The 22,995-nt window shown below is 37.3% G+C and overlaps 1 protein-coding gene across 3 annotated transcripts in view; it reads right to left on the reverse strand.

The window, feature by feature from the left end:
- CNTNAP2 (contactin associated protein 2) overlaps positions 1-22,995 on the reverse strand; it is a 1,249,274-nt gene that overhangs the window by 587,230 nt on the left and 639,049 nt on the right. The window lies entirely within an intron of this gene.

Here is a 22,995-nt window from a genome sequence, read left to right on the forward strand (position 1 = left end):
TGGAAGACAGAGTTATGGATTGCCTTGATCATTTGTGCAAAAATTATGTTTAGTATTCAGAATAATGTTTTTGAACTACATGATGAAACAAATTTAAAAAATACCAAACCTTGAGTCAAACATTAGAATGTGCATGAATATATCTTTTATCTTTTAATAGCATTTATCTTAATCTCTTTTTCAAATTGCGTATTGAAATCCAGCTAGACGATACACCTTTAGATGAGATTATGTATTGATATGGACTTCTTAGGGACTATAGATCTCTGAAAAGAGTACAGAGACTGCACATTTTAAAACCTCAATCACTCACCTTGAAGTAAGGAAAAGCGTTCCCAGCTAAAAGCCAGTTTTCCCAAGCTCTGCAACCCCAAGGCACTAAGCAAAGAAGTCACTGCTGCATAACTTACAGACATTTCAGAGTCCCATACTATCCTTGATTGGCAAGTCCTGTGTTTTATTAGCGTGCACAGACACACATACACACAGGCTAGGAATATGTATTTTGGTATTTATGACAGACCTTAGACCACAGCAATTTCACAGGTTTCATTTAGTCTCCTCAGCATTTATATCTACCAGCGGAGCTAAATGGAACTCAGCCTCTTTTGCTCACTGAAAATTTTTAGCGGTTACAAGCATCATTAGGACTTGCACTGTTTAAATTTTCATTTCCTTGGGGATTATTCATTAAATACAGATTTTACTATCCACAAACATCACTAGCTATTTCTTTACAGATTAGTCTTCATTTGCATAATGCCACCTACTCACTGAAAATTTAGTCAAACTCATGAGGCACTGTTATTCCACCTTGCTCGATAGAAGCAACCTATATGAAACAGGTAAAGAAAAATGTCTCTAGATCAGAGAAATGTTATCCCATGTAAACATGATGTTTATTATTATGTTAATAGTGTATCCAGTAGAAGTAGACATTCATGTGTAGTACATGCATCACATGTACAAATTAATGCTCTGGTAAGGAACCATCCCTGTGTTGTCTTTTCTTAACCACACATTATATGTGGTTCTTTCTGGACTCCGATCTATATCCTCTGTAGGCAATAAAGAACAGGCACATAACTGTATTGTGTTGTGCTTGGCTCCTGCACTACCTTCTTAAGAAGCAGGTGACAATGATTGCTACTTCAGCAGTTAACTTTTAATAGCAGCTATACAACAGTCCCCTTGGAGAGTAACCATTGTTTTAAGACCTGGTTCATTAACCTAGAGGTATGCGTCCCTGAAAGATACAGTTTTTTTCCATGGCCATGCTATTACTACAACAGGAATATTATGACAGTTATGTAAATGATACAACTAGCCTTGAAACTTCTAGGCTATCCCATAAGAAATTGATAATATCCTGTAAGTGACTGATAATATCACTCTGCAGCTCCTGCTATAAAAAGTGATTTCTCCTGGCAAAAATCCATTCACTCCATTCATTTTCTGGCTTACATCAATGGATATGGAACTGGATTAGCCATGGGTCACCACTGCAAAAGAGAAACTTTTCTGTAACAGTAAAAAGAATGATTGCAACTGCTAATGATTCAATAATACAATCAAAAGTACCATCTTTGCCTAGGTATTTTTTATTAAAAAAATTCTATTATCTTTTTTCTAGGCATAGATGGTGGTGGTCCAAGGCAGACTCCTATTAATGGGAGTAAAACTTATGCACACCTTTAATCACAGTCCTCTCTAAGGATAGAAGGAAAGGATTTACATCTTCATAGACATATACAGAATTTTAAAAAGGAAAAAGGTGTAACAACCTCATTATGAATTTAGAAACAATGTGTGCTTTCAACTTTACAGTTAAATCATGCTATAAATAATTCAGGAAAAAATGTTTCTTCCATAAAATGAGAAAGTTTTAGAAGAGATAGAGAGAATGTCTGTAGAAGAAACAAGGTGTGAAAAGCAAGGTACTTACTTTAAATGGCTGAAGAAAAGGAATTTGAAAAGAATGAAAATAAATAGATTTCTGAACCATATTTAATCTATTAGATGATAGTTAAGCTTTTTAAATGCAAACTCCAACTTTTGTAATAGATTTAGGAACTGAATCCAGAACACCGATCTGCTTCAAGAAAAGTCAGCTAGGATAGCCCAAATCATCCTCATTGTTAGATAATGCTACCACAGTTAACATATGTCCATGGCATTAGATTAATGGAAATATATAGTAGCTTCATTATTAAAATAAAAAAATGCCTGAGGAAGGACCACAAACCATCTACTATGATCACTATTAGCACTTAAGACTGAAGGAGGGAGTTGGGTAATGCTATAGATCTGTTCAAAGTTGAAGACAATTTCCCTTTGCAATACAAAGATATGATCTTCCTAAGTCTTAATAGAAAACATCAGTGAAGGAAAACAGACAGCTCTGAAATTATTTCATAATGTTGACAAGCAGCCAATAAGAAGGTTAATTTTGAGTTGTCACTAAAGATTGAATCACACAATGGATCAAAATCATGACAATACTTCTGTGCAGTGGGGACGTGGAGAGAGAGAAAGGTTTAAGCGAAGGAAAAGAAACTTCAAGACTGAATTCATGGTAAATACAAAAGAATTGCTGACCTGAAAAAATCATCAAAATAAAACTGTAACAATGAAATAGCACGTAAGACATAAGCTCCCTACCATATATACTTTGGGCTATCAAACAGGACAAGATATGTAAGAAAACAATTCCATTTCAGTATATTGCCTTTAAAATGAACACTTTTTTTTAAATCTGATAACCCTCAATTTAAAAATATAATTATCAATTGAAAAGGAAGAACATCTTCAAAGAAAGAACAGGAAGACTGGAAAATGTATGCTGATTATCAGATAGACTGCTTGCTCCCAGCACTAAGCTGCTATCAAAACCACCTTTAAGATAAAAGAAGCACTGGTAAGACATTGTGTGTGCCTTGAAGGATAACCTCTAATTAAGATACTATTTTCTAAGGACACTGTAACCTTATTTTTGATTTATTACAAAAACTAAGAGATAACTTACTCTTAGTCTAATATTGTTCTTGGTCAATGACCTGTCCATGTACATCATCCTATTCCAGCCTTTCAAGATTTTAAAGCCCTGCTATGGACAGGTTTATCCTTTCAGGGAAAGGTTCTACTCATTTTAAAAGGTAATTACACTGAAAAGATAAGATATTATCATCATCTATTAGTTGGCTTCACTGAGTTTAGTGTCTGTATCCTAGACTAAGACATGCATTAATCAGAGCCTCACATAACATATTTATTTCAATTCCAGTAGCCACTGCAGTGTGTTTTAAAATACTGGGCATGTAAGTCCATAAACATCCCTAGTTTAGCACCTTTTCTTGACAATCCACCTAATGCCCCATTAAAGCTGGCATTTTAATACATTGTGTAGGAACCACCCTGTCTTCCACTGCTGACATGGACATGTAGAAAGGCTCAAACCAAATCTTTTGAACTAAAGGTCTATTTACTTTTTTTTTTTTTGATCTAGTACACCAGGTTACAGGTTTAGTCCAGCTGAGAGCACACTGCCTGTCTCAGTATTGAGCACCAAGGCTTTGGTTATCAGCAGGCAATACCTGCTGCTCCCTTAAGCAACTTGGGCTCTGCTGTGATTTAGAAAAAAAATCACTATCTTGCAGATAGACACTGGAAGCACACCAGGCGATAATTAAGATCAAACCACCTAAATAGATCAGCCACAACATTTTGGAACATTAGTAGCCAGTTGCCAAAAAACACTAATGATTATTTTCGATTAATTATGAACAAAGCCAAAAGCCCATGGAAAATAAACCATGTGGCAATAATTCACATGGATTTTTAGGAATATGTGATTAAATTGCTAATGTGACCTTACAAAAATGAACTCTGAAAAAATACTAGGGGCATGAATGGAGGGGAGGACTTTAACAACATATCAAATTTCTTGCTCTACTGATCTTACTAGCCTTATGGACTCTTGAACTACTTCATCACAGCCTTAGCTTCTGAGGTTTTTGCTATGGACCCCTGAGTGTTTAGGACTGCATAGCCTGGAATTGTGATGGGCCCTCCATCTGATGCCAGAGGCAGCTAAGTAAGTTCTAAGTCCTTCTCATATTTCATATCATTCAGCAAGACCACATTCCTCCCCAGGATTGATAAGGGATAATATATGGCAAAGGAAAAGCAAGTGGCAGGAGATCCATCTTGACTAGAGGAAGTATTAGAGTGCCCAGCAGAACAGGTAGCAGACTATATTAAGGCAATATTATTTAGGGAATAAGCTTGCACAGGTACAGGAATACATTAGTTGTCTAATTAATTTTCACCATCATATTTGGGTCTGCTAAGTAAGATGCACATGAATCTAGATTAAATAAGTAGGGCTAACAGATAGCTGGACTTTGAAGGTTCATCTGTCTATTTAGAGGTACAGTGGGCTCCTATTATTCTTCCTCACTGGTTTCCTCTTTTTAGTATCAAAGTGCTCAATTGCTGTCCTGAACTAAAAGACGGCATTCTAGGCACGGCTCCAGAGATCATGGGGTCTTCTCTGACAAATGGGCTGCATATGCGCTAATACTCACCTACAGGAATCTGATACTATGAGATAATGCATCTTGGTAAAAAGTAAGGTTTCATTGAAAATGAAAGTTTTACCTGTTTAAAAAAAAAAAAAGGACAAAGACTAGAATTCAAAAATCCATACTTACTATACCAGAGCATTATCTATGGATCAAAACAAATTCTCTTTATGATGTGTATCATTAAATGACACCAAATTTGTCCAGGGAGTTTTATGCTCTAATACTACCTTAAGTTCCTTTTGATCATTTGAATTTAGTCTTTTAGTTACTCTAATAGGTTTAGATTAGCTAAGTGGAAATATTCAGCATGGACACACTATCCTATTCATTGTGCTGATCCTTTGAGATGGGTGCAGTTAACATTTTTCAAATCTCATTCACGAAGAGCTTTATGTGAGCATAATGTTACTGTATGTTAAATCCAGCTAAGAGTGACATAGCTTAATACTTCATAAATTCTCCAGTTTGCCAGCCAGCTGCATGTAGCAAGCTCATCTGACAAGGTGATCTGTATATCATTGCTCATGGTGATTTATGCTGAAGGTTTGTAATTAAATTCCTTTATTTTAGTATGCTCCATGACCAGCATGCATAGCAACATGCCATCAGCCCTCAAGCTTCAGAGCTATACTGAATTTATTTTATCTTTCTATTGACACAGTAACAGGCTACATACAGTATGTGCTGATACCCCAAAGAAGCAAAAGTAAACACTAAATTCTGCTTTACTGGGAAAGGTATAATACACTGTGGTTCGAAGTTCATACATCCAATCTTGCTATGTTAACTTTCTGAGACCTGAAATTCTAGGGAAGGTGTCAGAGGGATAGAAAAGAAAGAAGGGGATGTCCCTTGAACAAAAGCTTTACATTCAAAATGTATCTCATCTGCTTGCTACCACAGGTTACTAGGAATTCAATGCCCCAGGATGCCTGCCTCTGAACTGGAATGTAGTCCGTGATGCTGTCCTGATTTTCTGTCTCTGTGAATAGCCTCAGCTCATATGTTGCCTGTTCTGCAACAGTAATAGGAGTTTCGCTCCACTGAAAAAATGAAACAGGTGGCAAACAAAGGAAGATTCACGTCTAAAGGAGAGAGGTATAGATGCTGGAATATAAAATCAAAAATTCCATTGCCAAAAAGAAAAAAGGGCCTCCATCTTGATTTTAGTTTAAGGCAAAGCCCATTTCTTTAATACAACTTTTTAAAGATTAAAAGATTAATATGCAGGTTCCTTTATAAGTTGGCAAGAACTATATTTTGTCATATATGAAAACATTTGTAATTAAACTGATGCTAGTTTATTAACATTTTGGATACAATATAAGAATTCACGTAGAATTTAAAAAGGGTTGACAGAGGTAATAAGGAATGGTCATCAAGTGTTATAGGTAATTACAGATTTAAATAAGTTGAGAGGTGCTTATTATAATCATAGAGCTCCTACTGTCTGATATTTACCCATCAGACATGTAATATGCTCCCCACATTCACAAATCTTTTATAAAACTTTTGCAAGTGGAAATTTAAATATGAAGCATATCCAATATCACTTGTCTGCTCTTTAAACCCAAGGAAACAGATTCAAAATCTATAGAAATTCAATTTGGGGTTTAGGCCAGTTTCTTTGATGCTTTATACAAATCTATTATTAACATTTGTCCCCTTATTTCATTTCAAAAGATTTAAAATATTTTAGCATAGGTGAGTTTGGGATTAGTGGTTTCTCATCTGAAAAGGTGATCTTTGAACAATACAATGGCAGTCTAAGTTAAGACTGATTGCTAGCTGAGGCAGTTGTAAGAAACTGAGATAAAGGGGTATTTTCAAATCATGGTTTGCATTTATTTTTTCTAAAACAGACTTTTGGTGACAGCAGTTTTCCATCTTATTGACAAACTTTGCTTACTTTGATAGAAAGTTGCTCCTTGCTGTAACTCAGATGAAATTTGAGGTACTATATAAAGACACCATGCTCTACTCAACTATCTCTAACAAAAAATTTCTGTTGCTTTACAGTGGGGCTCAAAAAAGGGGAAATGTGCAGGTGCTAGATTTTAAAACAAATGCTAAAAGTAGAGTTTCCACAAAGAAAATGCTCAGGGATATTAGTCAAAAGATTTAATCAGCTTTCTTCACCTCACCCAATCCTCAAGATAGTGAAGCTGTGCCATCCACCTATGTAATTTCAAACTTTTGGTAGGAGCTAGAAGCTCCATGTTGTTAAGTAATACCTCCATAAAGATAGGAATAGTTTATTAATATGAGAGAGTAGTACCGTCACTTCGTGTGTCGGAACCCTAAGTCCCTGATTAAGCTTCTGTTTTCTACCATAATACAGCGTTAAGAAAGAATTATGAGCAGTTCACAAGGTCAAGTCATGGTTACAAAGACAGTAAGACAATCCAATAGTCAAAAGGCACAACAACAGCAGTAACAGAAGCTACAAGTAAAGACTAAAGTTGTGAATTGTCAGAAACTCCTCAGACTGTCCAGAGTCTAAGTTCTGAAAAAAACCCCATCTGGTCTGCATCAATAAAACCCCCTTTTGTCTTTTTCTCATGCTTCATAGGGTTAGAATGGGAGAGAAAGGGGGAGAGATATCATCCAAACCCAATAAACAGTCTTTAGAATGAGTTTCAACCGGGGGAAAAAAAAAAACCAAACCAAAAACCAGACAGACGTAAATCTGCTCTACAATGGAAACTGGTCCAACAGAAATTAACTTTGTGTTGATCTATGCAAAAGAGCACACCTTCTTCTTGATACTCTACTGAATCATAAACTGACAAGTCATAAGACTGCCACTAAACCCTGGTTAGCTATCACAGAAGCATAGAGCAATTTAGGTTGGAATTGACCTCTGGAGGCCATTTACTGCAATCCTCTCCTCCACAGAAACACAATTTCAAATTTGAATCTAGTTGCTCAAGGGTCTCTCCCAGTCAAGTTTAAAAATCTCCAAGGATGGAGTTTCCACAACTTCTCTGGGCAGACTGCTCTGGGGAGTAAGAACCTATCTAGATATTATGAAATAAATGAAAAAATAATACAAACAAAAAAAAACCCCAAACCCTCCCATAAGCATCAGTAAAGCTAGGAAATTAAAAAAAGCTAAAATTAAAAAAAAAAATCAAATTTTGGAAAAAATACTTGACCAAAATATATTTGTAAATATAGAGACACAGGAAGAGAGGAAAACATTTGTTTGAGTAAAGACTAGTGTTTGTTTCTTCAGGAAATGGGCACAATTTAGTTTTGGTATAATTAGATTAACTGAATCATGAACATTTTTTGTCATGTGAGGATGTTTCCTCTATTGAATTAAGCAAATTTTGTCTCCCTTTTCCAATTGTTTAGTAGTAAAAAGTCCCAGTAATATTTTAAGAATTAAAATTGGGATTACTGTGACTGGCAAGGGGGAACAGTTAAATATGAATAATTTATTATTTAAGTCACATGCAGGTATCCAAAGAAATCTGGAATCTAAGTATTATATTATTTGGACAGAGTGAAGTGGCATACACAAAGCATCTCTTCTTAATCTGATGCTTCCATGGACCATGATTTCTATGTTTAACAGAATGATTAAAATTAAGCTTCCCCTAATACCATTTTAAACTGCGTTGTTAGAGTGCAAAACCAGTAATTTTTTCACTTACTTGGACAACTGGGTGAGCCAAGCCAGAATCATGACTAGCTAAACCTTGACATGAAAACTGAACCAAGAATATTCCAAGAGAAGCTGAAAAAAATATTACTTTTTAAATTCCTTAGTTCTTTTCCATCTAAATGAATAGTTAGCTTAAAAAAAACAAGCCTCACTTGATCAGCTTTTAACTGAAATTTAATTTTCTGGAAATGCCACTGGAAGAGGCATAGTGACGTTTAATTGAAGCTGATACCTCTTAAGACTGTTAAAGTGAAGCTGAAAGAGAATTATATCCCACATCCAAGTGGACAGATGGTGCCAGCCAGAGCGAAAGAAATTCCATTGGTGTGAGGTAGTGAGCAAATGTAATACTAACTGAATTGGGAACTGCATCACTAACTCTGATTTGGTGGTGAAAGTAGAGTCTAAAGAATGAACCGTTCTTCTTTATACAATCCTCTTTTCCTGCATTTTGCTTGGATTGCTTTATTTTGCTTTATTATGAATATCCTGTAACACTTTTGAGTCATAAATTAGTATGTTTACATGTTTAAGTGATAACACATATGCATCCTCACTTCGAGTATTTCCTCAAATAACTTGACATTGCCTTGGATTGTAAAAGCATGTTTGCACAAAACTACTCCCCAAAAAATAAACCATGACTTTTAAGACATGCTAAGTAAAGTGAAAAAATTAGACAGCAAATGATTAACCCTCAATACATTACAATTGTGAAAGACTAGAAGAGTTCAAGTGTTGGAATTTTGTAAAACTCAGACTATATTATCACTTGATCTGAAGTGTACTTGTATGCAGCTGTTGATTATTCAATGTTACCTTTATTTCACATCATAGTTTACTTCTCGATTCCTTAGTTTGATGTTGCTATGAATCAATTTTAATAAAACTAACTGAAGCTCTACCACTTCAAATTTCAATTAATTAGAAAGATCTTGTGTTTATATAAACACACTAAAAATATGCACAGCTAGGGTTTTTTTTCAATGTAGTCATAAAGGTCAATGACTCTAAAAATGATAATTGTAAACAAGATAATATATCTGTGAGTCACTTAATGCTCACACATTCTTATCTATACCATTCATATCTTCATCTGTGTAACATTCATTTACTGTATTTTATTACCATTATTTATATAAACATCATAATGGTGTCATATTAAAGGGAGTTTGATGATGACATGCTGTCATATCAAAGAGAGTCCACTATGTCATCATATTGAAAAGGAGTAAAATACAGAAACATGAGAAGTGACACAAGAAAGATTGCTATCGTGATATTCCACTATAATTTTGATAAGCAAAGACTTTTCTTAAGTGTCCAAACTACAGTTAATCTTGGTGACAATTTCTTTCCAGCGCAGATTATTTCTTCTTCTAAAGCACTTCTCTTTGGTCATACATATACATCTTTATGTGCTGTGATATACAATACATCTGCGAATCATCTAAGATTAAGGTCTAATATTATTAAAAATACTCCAGATTCAGTAGAATTAAGAATTCAGTAGAATCTGGAGATTTGTCTCAATCTTGTACATCCCAACACTCAACATTTTATTAGACTTCATCTGTAAAAGAACTTCTATAGAAGTTGATGGGATACTCATCCATAAAGATCTGACTGCTATCATTTAGTTTGCTAGCTGGAGTGCAGTTCAACCAATGTAATCCAATTCTACAATTGTACTCTAATGCTGATGTTTGTAAATTACATTTCAGAGCATTTTTCCACAAGCATAAAGCATTAACAGTCAAAAAGTCAAAACTTCATGAACACATATATGCCATATGCCACAGATTCATACAGATTCATTTTTAGGGAACTTTGGAAACACTCTTCTGCATTCCATTGTGATCTTCAACAGCAGAAGATTAAACATCAGTAACTTTTGCCAAGTTAGAAACCCTAACAGAAAGAATGAGTGTGTACGATTTTTGTATGTACTAGCCCAGGATTAAAAATGAGGCATGAAATCTGACACACCCTTGGGACATGGTTGAATTCAGAAGCTGCATTCAATGACTATTTAATCAGTGGAGCAGTGAACTGATGGATTGCAACAGTTCTTTGGCCGGTATTTATTGGCGATGCACTCTGGTGCCCATCACCATGCATAGTAGTGAGCTTAGTATTTGAAAAAGCAATTGCTTATAAAATGAAAGACCAGTCTTTCCACTCTCAGCTCTGAAACTCCCTGCTTGCCAAAACAAAGAAATAAACAAACCCAGCCTCTATTCCTGTCACTGAGGTAAAGCAAAAAACCTTCTGGAGACTGACTCTGTTGATAAGACTTAGCAGTGAGGTCTCATGCTACTTGCTTGCACACACATAAAATCAGGCATCACCAGTGACACTGCCCCATAGAAATCTGTTTTGTTATGGAAGAATCTGTGCTTTTAGACATATTTATGTGTAATGCCTGCTGACGACAACACAATTTATGGGCTTGTATGGTGAAAAGAAACACCATTCTCCCCACCTCTGCCTTAACAAATGCATACTGGTTGGTTGTACAACAAATTATTAGTACTGTTTTCTTAAAGGCTTTTAAACATTTGAGTATTTCATGAACACTGCAAACAGAAGAAAAATATTATCTGCAGGGAAGGGATTTAAAACAGATGACAAGCACCAAATTAATTCTTTACTTGGAGACTTTAATTTAATTCTGGCTGCATTTACATTTAAATTCACCATGACACAAGAACACAGAGCTTCTTGGTCTAAGGCATGAAAAATACCCTCCAGACAATTCACCTTTATTATATGAAAGAAAAAAAAAGGGATACAAAGTGACAGAAATGCTATAGAGCATGCTTTTCCGGCCAAAAGTTGGTAAAAGAAGAATCAGGATCAGAAGAGTGCAATGTTCTGCATTTCCAGGAGACAAAGCATTTCCTACCATGTCTATACTTCTATAGAAGACATATACATCAGGAATCTATGAAAGTTCTGCTCTGCAGAAATAATCCCAAGAACTGGGAATCTGCAGAGACATTGCCTATCTCTTGCTCACCTCATCACTCTGCTCCTTGGAGAATCTTGTTCCCAGAAACTACAGGTTATCTTGAAAAAGTATGCAGAAGCCATCTCAGTCCCTAAGTAATGTAATCTGCGTTATAATTGCGTGCAACCACTAAGCAGTTCTGCAGTGCTGGAGGAGGATTTTTTTTACCTTCCATTACTGCTATCAACAGCAGAGATCTCAACAGATCTCTGACTCACTCCTCTTCTGGCAATGCTAATGGACCTCTCAGAGAAATGCCTCACCATTATGATCACCTTAGAATAGTACTAAATAAATCCCCTTCCAATGGACTGGTAATCACATTTTAGCTTCAGGTATTGGAACCTGTAAGTGGGATTAACTGCAAAAGACATATATATATACATATATATATATATATGTTCTGTGATCTCCACAGGCTTCTGTTTGCTTCTGAGTTCAAAGTTCTGCTCTTAACTAATAAAAATGTTAATGGGTGATTACTTTATAGTAATCCTTCAATTTGCAGTCATTCCAGATGACTTGAAATCAACAGAGGAATGTAAACTAAATATATGTAGAAAGTAAATCTTTTAGAAACAGATTATAGGTCCTCATTTGTATGACACACCCTTAAGGGAGATCAGATCCCACAGGAAATGGCAATTTTAAAAATACACCTGTTTGCGGGTGTATAAAAAAGCTAGAAGAAACCACTAGAAGCATCAAATCTTAGCAACATGAAGAAAAAGTTATTTTTTCCTTATAGTTTTCTGCTACATTGAACTTGCACACTTCTTAGTTGCAGCCTTCGGGCTTTTGAATTTTAGGAGACTGACAGAAGCCATGCCTGAAACATAAAGCCTCAACAACTGTATTTTTCATCTGGGCTTGTATACATTCAGCTCTGGAGTCTCCAGCATAAGAATGATATGGACCTGCTCGAGTGGGTCCAGAGGAGGGCCAGTCTGAGCCCTGTGCAGTCTCAATTGGGACAATAAAGCTAACCATGTTCTGACCATATCACACAAGTCAAACCTGCTTTCATGGCCAGGAGGGGAAGCAAGGAGGTGAAGGGAAGTGTCCATGGCTATCAGGAAGACATACGAACAAACGTTGTTGAACGTACTGGTATCACTGTGTTGGTGCCTGTTGCAGGCCTGATACCATCAGCATCTACCCCACCACTTTGTAACATCTACGAAGTCACAAAAAAATTTCAGGCATCAGGGCAGTTCTGTGGCTTTCAAGAACTGTATTATGAGGTTTGGTAATCAACAGGATCATTACACAGAGCATCCTTATATATAATGTCATACAGTGGCACTCTAGTTTCCGCACATGATGCTTCAGGGCAATTACTGAAGTATTTCCTCATTTGAAGCTGTTGTCCATTTCTGAACTCCACGAAGTATAAACATTAGATACTTATCCTTCCAGGTTTAAGGAGCCCATCTATTTGCAAGGAAATGGAAATAAAAGAAGCTTTTGAAGTACAGGGAAATCTTTGTCCAAAGAACCAATCCAAACCACCTCATTATCATAAGATTTTCAGTAGGGCGCAGGCAGAATTGACCATTTCTTTCTGAGTTAGTAGGAAGCCAAATGTAACAGCCTTAACTAGTCTAGCCATGTATAGTGAAGAGACATTTATCCTTCTGGAAATGAATTAGTCAGGTAGTTATACGTTGAGCTTGTTCTTTACTATCTGTTCTTTAATGTGCCTCAAAGGCACAGACCATCTCCAAAGTCTGCAAAAGTCGCAGTTCTACAGACAAACAGGTTAATTACCACCCATGTCTAGATGCTTTTCCTGCCACCCACTCTCTTACAGGCAAACTTTAATGTTTATGATGAGAAAGTGCATGGGGTCTCTCCAGGATAGCTTTTGTTGCTCATCTGTAACAAATTCTGTGTGCTTTGTAAGAACACTGAAGAAACTGAGAAAGCATGGAGCAGAGGGACAAAATAAATGGTTTAGGAGAGAGAATTAAAGAGAAATTGAGCATCTAACTATGAACACAAGTGGACTGCTATTTTAACTAAATTTCATTTATATTCAGCTTCCATCTGAGTTGAACTGACTAGTGACTTCTAATGAGACACACAATGCATTTCAAAATACAGTCTCTGTATTCACAGTGTAAGACAAATGTCTTCTAAGTAAGTCAAATACATAAATCCCTATTGGCTCCAATATTTCCCCAGCAGAAAAAAACCCACCACCACCCCAAAAAAGAAAAACCAATAAAACCCAAAACCTGTAACTACAGCGCAATTTCAAAGAAAAGAACCAGTACTTTAAGCAACAGTCTGTTAAATGGAAATAAAATGGCCTTCCTCTAAAAGTCTTTTGGTTAGGATAGTAATTGTCTGTGAGACCGTAACGGGACAAAAATAATAGCAGAAGCAGACAGTGTGATTTTAATATTACCTATCACATAGATTAGTTTCTAGTAAAAGAGAGAGGGCAAAATGAAATCAGTTGCTAATTTTTAAAATTAATTTATGTCTTTATGAAACATAAACACATTATGGACAAGACTGAGACCACGTAATTGAAAATTAATTTTGGCATGGAGTGCTATGAAGGCAGGGTTAAGACTTCAGGATGACTGTTAATGAAACCATCATGCAAATCAGCATATAAACATATAAAAAGGTAACCAAATGAGACACACATTTCTTTTACACAACTAATTCTAAAGGGAGTGTATATGACTAATGTAATTCCAGAGGTCATTCATGCACAATCTATTACTCTTTCTTTATCAAGAGCTCAATAATGTCATTATTCAGAAGACTGGTACTATTTTAAACAGCGTTCTTCCTGAAAATGGATTCTATCTTAACAAAGGTATCCCATTAGTTTGAAAAAAAGACAACTTCTCTTTCAGTTTCTGCATTATACAATGTATATAAAGTCACATTGGCAATCAGAGCATAGAAAGGACATTAGAAGACTATGTATATATTTTTATTTTCTTTAATTTACAGCTAGCAAGAAGGGCTTGTGTCATGTTAACCACCTAGCCTTCCGCAGAACTCATGAATAGCAATTTGGAAAGCATTAGAATAAATGCATTTAAAATACCATTTACTGTACATCTTGCACCTTTTTATTGTCCTTCACCATTTAGCAGAAAAATAAATAATCAAGAATTAAATATAAAATTGATACTCATTTTATTCCTCAAAGCTATACCCTATCACCTGAGCATTCATTAGTGTGATTGGGATATGTAAAAAAATTTAGCTGGCTTAACTGATGCATTGCTTCTAACCCAAGGTAGGGAATAGGAGAGCTGAGATGGTCAGAAACTGGTTAGTGAAGCAACAGCAACTACAGTTGACACTGTTTTCTCCTTTCCTCAAAATATTAAGAATGAGAATAGTTATTTATTGGTACAGTGATAGCTGGTGATACACTAGGATACCAAAACAAGTCTCCTGCCTTTCACTGATTATGTGTCTGGGGAAAGGATAAAACTGGTTGCTGTGAGACTAAGGGTACTAACTTTGGTTTTTACCCTCAGATACACCACACCAGTAAAGTTTATGTTCTCCGAGCTTCACCTTTGTGCAGTTGTGCAAGTCCAATAACAACCATTCCCATCAGAAGCAGGAAAATATCTCTGTTTTCCCATGTTACTTGGTTTCTTACACACTAGCACACTGCCTTTGAAAAAAGAACGATTCTGCACAGTTTGTATGTAAAGAGGTCAAATGTTTATGGAAAGCATTCTTACTATAGTCTTTCTGCAGGAAGAAAGACTGTCCTTTCCCTGAAGATTGCCTTTTAAAATGTTGCCTGTTTTCATTTTTGAAAGTTAGCATGCCCTAAGGACTACAGCTGTTTGGTATCCTGCAGAAGGGCTACACTGACATATTTGGAATGCATACTAGGTGTTTCATCATAAATACTATTTACTTTCAGTTTTAGGTACGTGGTAAGGAGACAAGTTCTTTATCAGCTATTCCTTCAGTAACATCCAAATATATGAAACATATACGAGGATTTCAAATAGAAGAGCAATCTAAGTTTTTATTATAAAGTTCTTGCTACCATAAAATTCCATTTTCAGTTGCTTAGACCATTCCCAAATTTTAATTATTTTGGCAGAAATGCTCTGTGATAATTGTTTGCTTCAATTTACTATTTTTCTCTCAAAAAGGTTTCAGGCCAAACAATGCAGCTTTTTAAAAGGAAGGACAAAGATAAATACAAAGCTTGCCTAATACAATCTGTGGCTTTTTTTAGTAATTCAGAAACTTCTGAGTAAAACTGAAATTTGGTAGGAAATTACTTTAATAATAGCTATATACCATTTGCTCCTTAAGTTTAAATATTTTTTTTCTACTTTTACCCATAAACTTCATAAATCTTCAGAAAAAAGCAGAATTTGTGGATGATCAATAAGACTTGATCAATATTAATGGCTAGGATTTCAGAAAAAATTGTCCTAGTATATATGCTAAACCCAGAACCCACTAAAACTAGAAAGAACCAAGCCATCCCCAGAAGGCAGATTGATGATCACATTAATTTATAAGAATTTTCTTTTTTTTTCTTTTTTTTTCTTTTGGCTGCTGCAAGGAAAAAGTCCATCTCTCCTCTGCCAGTTACTTTCTTTCAGAAAAGCAAGCCCACTGACTCAAGTACAGAAAGGAAGGGATTGGACAAAGACTTTGGAAGGGATATGAAAAAACAGCATCAGAATAAACCACGATTACATTGAACTTGTTGAGGGGAAAGAGCAAAAATGTCAGTGGGGGAGGAGACAGAACTGGCTAGACAGGACTAAAAATCAAAGCCAGAGACATCATGGGAAGCCGAGAAGACTGGATGCTGGAGAAAAGACCCTGAGCATCTGACGAAGGGAATGCTGAAAAATGCTGAAAGTTTGGAAAGCTTATCTTGATGAAGGTGTACCAGGACAGAGAGATGGATGCAGTACAAATCAGAAAAGAATCCATAGTACCAGGAGAATGAAACTAACTAGAAAAAGAGTAAGAACACACAGGAGAAGCAGATTGAGAAGAATGGACTGAGACTAGATAATGAAAACAGGTGTAGGAAGGAACTGTAAGGTCATGAAGAAGAAGTGGCAGGTGGATAAAGCACACAGGATGAGTCAAAGAAGGAACACAGAGCTAGCTGGACAAGGAAATGAGAAAGAGCCTACAGGAAAACAGATTAATTTAATGTCTGTTTAGCAAATGGGGCAGCAGACAACTAACTCAGAAACAACATGAAGGAAAGCAAAATAATTTGACAAGTCTAGGAGAGAAACAACTAAAATAATTGGTTAAAATGGGATACATTCCTTTCCAGGTCCCAGAAGAACCAACGATTTCTGATTTCTATCTGGGCGTTGCCTGTACACAAAATGACAATGTACCAGATTGGCTCAGCTTTGGTCTGCAGGATGGGTGCAAAATTTCTAATCATGCTGATGGACCCTTCCAAATGGTTGTCACAGTGACTCCATTTCATGTTTGTTTTCCTTGTTTGTCCAGGATGGTGCCACAGCACAGCCTCAGGTTATGAAGCTGTTGCACATTGGGTTTTCCACCTCATTAGTTACAGAAGTTGGAAGGCATATGTAGGAAAGTAGTAAACAGGAAATGTAAGTAAAAAGGAAATGTAAACAGGAAATGTAGTGAAAAAATGCTGCCCTACATAAGCGGATATCCTTCCTCTTAATTCTACCACAGAGTTTCTATTTGATGATAGCTAGTAACAGAAACCATATTCCAGGTGGCTACCAACTGCACAGTCTTAATTTTCAGGGTGACTTGATATGCCAGGGTTCATATACATAACAGCACTACCAGATGTAAATTAAGACACAAAATGCCACATCACAACCAAGGCAGCTCACATTACTGGATGGTTTTCCCTTTTACATTTGTGCTTCAGGATGCCATGTGCAGCAGCAGATGAAGAGGATTACAGATGTGAAAAGAAATAAAGAAATATTTGTAAGCATTCTCATATGTACCATAAGGAAGGCCACATGGAAATTGGTAATTTTGTACTTATGGCAATAAATTATGCTTATGGATACATTTCTGAGTGACAAAGAAAAAACCCAAAACATTGAGTAACCACCTGTTAAGAATGCATAGACCATTTTGTAGACTAAATGAAATGGATTCTTGCAAGGCATATGGGAAGGGAGAACAGTTATTTAATTAGATAGCTTCTCACTGCATACACTAAATGGGGCCAAACTGAAGCTGCAAAAGCAGTCTTATGCCTTACATTTCCTAATGCTTGACTTTGCAACATAGCAGCATTTTGCATTTCTAATACAAACATAAAACATGGGCATGACTGGAAATACAACAGTGGCAGTGCATTGTGCTGATAGCCGTATCAAAGAATGAAACTTCAGTGGGGTTTTTCTAGACTGAGCTCTTCCACTACTGAATGAGAAATCCATTTGGAATCTATCATCTGTTCAAGAGATATAAACAAACAATTTCAACAGTTTATGGATTACAAAAGAACAAAGTTTCCTCCAGACAGACTTCAGTCAAACAACAGCAAATTCCTAACTGGAAAAAGGGGGTCCTTTTTATTTATTTCTATTGTGATATTGACACATAAGACAAAAATGATCCTTTTATCACTGTCTTGCAAGGAGATTTTTTTTAAAGTTTTTGTTGCTCTAGTGAATGTTTTTCTTCCTATGAATGGTATTCCTCCCAGTCACCTGATCAAAAAAGACGATCATGAAGCATTTTTTTCTTTAAATAGTAGGAATCAGCAATTTAGCTAACGACAGTTGTCTTTCTCAAAACACACTCAGAGAGCTTAGAGCCAATGGACTTGTTGCGATATTCAGTGTGCAGTGAACTAAGCCTGCAATATTCACTTTAATTTTTGTTTTAGTTATACAGGTAAATGTTTACATGTAATTATTCAGGTATAATTATTTTTTATTTCATTACAATGAACGTCTAAGCCATGAATCAATGGCAAAGTATTTAAAATCAGTATCAATTAAGGTTATTGTCTTTTTTCTTGCCCCTCATTTCTTCCCCTGTGCTGCAAAATACTGACTTGTCAATTGGGCTGAAACATCTACTTCAGGAACCACAGCTGTGAACCTGATCATAGAAGAGATTCAGATTAAAAGAATATTTTCATGGGCTCTTTCTAAAGGTGCATCTTGAATACACCAAAACTGCTAGAGAATTTTTTGCAATGTGAAATCATGGACTGAATATTCTCACCACAATGCCACAATAATGATCAGAAAAATGCAGAATGCTCTTTCACTAACAAGCCAGAAAATTGCAGAATCTCATGGAGACCTCTTTCCACTCTGGGATCATAGATTACTATTCACCCATCAACACAGCTGGTTGACATGGTACCTTCCTCCCCTCATCTTCTTACTTGTTACTGCCATGGCTAATGCTCTTCCCGTCCTTGAAACTACTTATGAAGCTGTGCTCTAAGTCAGATGAACAATGTCAGGTTAAAAACCCCCAAATTATCAGTCATGTCTGAGAGCCCACAGAGAAGATGGGTCCACAAACAACCTGTCCACATTGGCAAAAGGGTGGACATGACCTGGAGCTGAACTGGAGGCATCTGCCTTTGCCATCATAAAAAATTGCAAGATATATCCCCAAACAACATGAAGAAACACAAAGATATTCACTTGTTTAATGACCATAATGCCAGTGGGAAATCAGACAGCATGCAAACCTGGACAATGCATGAGGCCTGTAGTCCAGTTTCCTCCGTGCACGAGATTAAGCCTAGGAGAGGTGGCCATAAGTTCAGTTGCACAAATATGTTTTTGTGTGCCTGAGAAAAGTGGTAGAAATTCACTAAAAAGGCGGGAAGGATCACATTGAGTCAGCCAGAGAACATTTTTAAGATGACAGTGATAAAAAGCTGAGGGAAAGTAAGCTTTTGTTACAATTCTGACTGACAGAAACTTGAAAAGGTAAGAAAAGAAACCATCTCTCTTGCCTGGTTCCTGCTGGGCCCAAGGCAATGGGACTCTGGCCATTCAGTACAAAGAAAGAGGACTGCACTGAAGGAACACCAGACTGAATCAGGAGACTGCAGCAACCATCTCTGCTTGAATGGAAACAGACTGTAAGCCTCTAAATTTCAGCCAAGCATTCAGGACAATCATCAGGGTGAAATTTTTTCACATTTTTAACACCGTTATTAGCCATCTTTATACAGCAGACAATAATATTTAAGTAACACTGTATTGGCTTTGTGTGTCAAGGTTTTGGTAGCGGGGGGGGTTACAGGGGTGGCTTCTGTAAGAAGCTGCTGGAAGCTTCCCCTGTGTTCGAGAAAAGCCTATACCAGCCGGCTCTAAGACAGACCCGCCGCCGGCCAAGGCCGAGCCAATCAGTGATAGTGGTAACGCCTGTGTGATAACATTTTTAAGAAGGAAAAAAAGTTGGGACGGAGAAAAAATGGCAGCTGGAGAGAGGAGTGAGAACATGTAAGAGAAACAACCTTGCAGACACCAAGGTCAGTGAAGAAGGAGGGGGAGGAGATGCTCCAGGCGCCGGAGCAGAGATTCTCCTGCAGCCCGTGGTGAAGACCATGGTGAGGCAGGTTGTCCCCCTGCAGTCCATGGAGGTCCATGGTGGAGCAGATATCCACCTGCAGCCCATGGAGGACCCCACGCAGGAGCAGGTGGTGCCCAAAGGAGGCTGTGACCCCGTGGGAACCCCGCGCTGGAGCAGGTTCCTGGCAGGACCTGCGGATCTGTGGAGAGAGGAGCCCACGGAGCAGGTTTTCTGGCAGGACTTGTGACCCCGTGGGGGGCCCACGCTGGAGCAGTCTGTGCCTGAAGGACTGCACACCATGGAAAGGACCCATGCTGGAGCAGTTCATGAAGAACTGCAGCCCATGGGAAGGACCCACGTTGGAGAAGTTTGTGGAGGACTGTCTCCCGTGGGAGGGACCCCACGCTGGAGCAGGGGAAGAGTGTGATGAGTCCTCCCCCTGAGGAGGATGAAGCGGCAGAAAATAATGTGTGATGAACTGACCGTAAACCCCACCCCCGTCCCCCTGTGCCGCTGGGGGGTTGGTAGAGAATCCGGGAGTGAAGTTGTGCCCGGGAAGAAGGGAGGGGTGGAGGGAAGGTGTTCTGAGATTTGGTTTTATTTCTCATTACCCTACTCCAGTTGATTTGTAATAAATCAAGTTAATTTTCCCCAAGCTGAGTCTGTTTTGCCCGTGACGGTAATTGGTGAGTGATCTCTCCTGTCCTTATCTCAACCCACAAGCTCTTTGTTATATTTTCTCTCCCCTGTCCAGCTGAGAAGGAGGGGGAGTGATAGAACGGCTCTGGTGGGCACCTGGCGTCCAGCCAGGGTTAACGCATCACAAACACAATTAGAAAAAATGTGTGGGTGCTGTAAGCAGAGGTTTACCATTCATTTCTGTTGCACATATACATTTCATCTCTTGCTTTTAATTTAATGGTCCACTGAGAAAGTAAGCTTTCTTTGGTTTTGTTGGTTTTAATTTTATTTTATTATTTCTCTTTTTTAAGAAAACACTGAAAAAGAAGACACTGTAGACCTTCACACAGCATTTAAATGAACCAATGTAATATTTGAGATATTGCATATCACTGAGATAATCAGGTGACTTTGTTACTGCTGCTTTGATTTACGTGAATTGAAACATTTCATTTCCCATGTATGGAGTGCATCTTCTTTTGTCCTCCAAACACACATAATATAATCTTTAAATTATGTCAAAAGGAAATCAAAACAAGGAAAAAAAAATCATGAAAGTAAAACCTTTACCACAGACCAAGTCAAGTCCTCTCAACTTTGGTCTGCTCATGATACTATAATGAAATGCCTACTTAAACTTGCATATAAGAATAATTTATAGATGCATATTAAGATGCCCAAATTTCACATCTGCATAACTGGGAATAAAATTATTGACCTCGAAAACAAAACAACTCTTCACACTAAACTCGGGGGATTTCTTCTAGCTCTAAACGGTAGTCTTTAAGGGTACAGCACAGCATGCAGAACAGGTATTAGAGAGTATGGCTAGATTAGCCAAAAGTGGAACTGATTTCTCTCATCACTTATGATGAATTCACAACTGTGCAGCAGTGAATGGAAGTGAGGCAACCCTACGCTGCTATGTAACACAATCATATTAGCATCTGTCCTTCCCATAATATGGACATGGTTTAGATATGCTCTTCTCTAACCCAATAATGGTATTTTCCTTCTCACGGGAAGAACCCCTTCTAGGATCATAAGGAAAGCAGAGTGGGGAAGTGAATCTATGATTACAACACGATGCAGAAACTGCAATGTCTCTCTTGAAAAATATTTGTGCTAACTCTACAGCAGCTTTTCAAAGTGTCTTCTATCTTTTGCCAGTATTAGGAGCAAGTAAATCCTAGTTTCCAGGGACAGTTTGTCAAATCTCACTTTTAATCAGCAACACCTCTGAGTCTCTTCTTCCTATAAGTTTAAACCTTAGAGTTAGTTAAATTAGGGTTTAGGATTTTTTTTTTTTCCTGTTTTCTTAAAGCTTTAGCTTGTGGATTAAGAATTAGTTGGCCAAGCTTAGCCCAAAGGGACTCTCAAAAGCTAAGTTATTTATTTACAAAGCTACAGGTTTATAAGGGAACTGCTGACATACTGGTAATTACACCAATACAAAGTTAACAGTGGGATATGACTGCATTTAGAGGTGTGCTTCTCTTCTGGCAGGGGAACAGCTTACTGCTGTAGACACTGCTTAATCTACTAGTAATCATATGGTAACAACCATAGATATCTATTTTTCTAAAAAGCAAATATAAACCAAGAACAGAGTTTCACCTTCTAGCATAAAGAAAAACAAAAGGACAGACAAACACAAAGAAATAACTAAAAGCAAAGACAGTCCGACAAAGGCCAAACTGTTTTCAGCCATGCAAACTCTGGAAGAGGATCCTCATTGCTGTAGCACAGGTTGCAAGAGACAACCTTTTTTCTACTGAAAAAGTTATCAGCGGAACACAGGACAAATGCCAGCATACAAGGAAATATCTGTACATGCATGACGTACTTGCACAGTGAGCACAACACTGCAATTCTTTCCTGTTCTGGCAGGAACATTGCAAGATATCTGCTCTCATGGAGCAGTACAACACTGATGGATAGTAATGCAACATGGAAAAATATATGAATACAGACTGTACCTAACTGACAAACATGTAAGTATAAGCACCAGTGATTATTAAGAAGCTTGCTTCCCTTCAGTGTTTGCGGCAGTGGAACAGCTGTGGTGATTAAAGGACATAAGGACAACAAAATCCGTACACAGAGGTAATAACTTTCATAAAGTGATAAAATTGGAGAATTGGACACAGTTTCAGGCTTGGAGCTTGAAGAACAGACTCATCTTGCAGTTTTACATTGTTTTTTGTTTGTTTGTTTGTTTTTCCCAAATGAACCAGACAGTCTAATTGAAATAAAGACATAGAAACAAGTAAAGGGGAGAATGTTCCTGCTCTGTCAAGCAGCCTCTTTCTGGTATTATCCCAGCAAGTCCCTAGTAATAATCCTAAAGTTCCTATTCCTCATGAGTCTCCTGAAGGAGAGAACAGCAGATCATCCAAGCAGTCTCTGATCTCATCTCTGCCACCAGCTGAGCTGGGTTTCTCTTCTTGAAATCTACTCTCTAACCCCAAAATACCTTAAAGATGTGATGGGATGGCTAATTG

Source organism: Harpia harpyja, chromosome 1 (genome assembly GCF_026419915.1).
Source record: "Harpia harpyja isolate bHarHar1 chromosome 1, bHarHar1 primary haplotype, whole genome shotgun sequence".
NCBI classification, from domain to species: Eukaryota; Metazoa; Chordata; class Aves; order Accipitriformes; family Accipitridae; genus Harpia; species Harpia harpyja.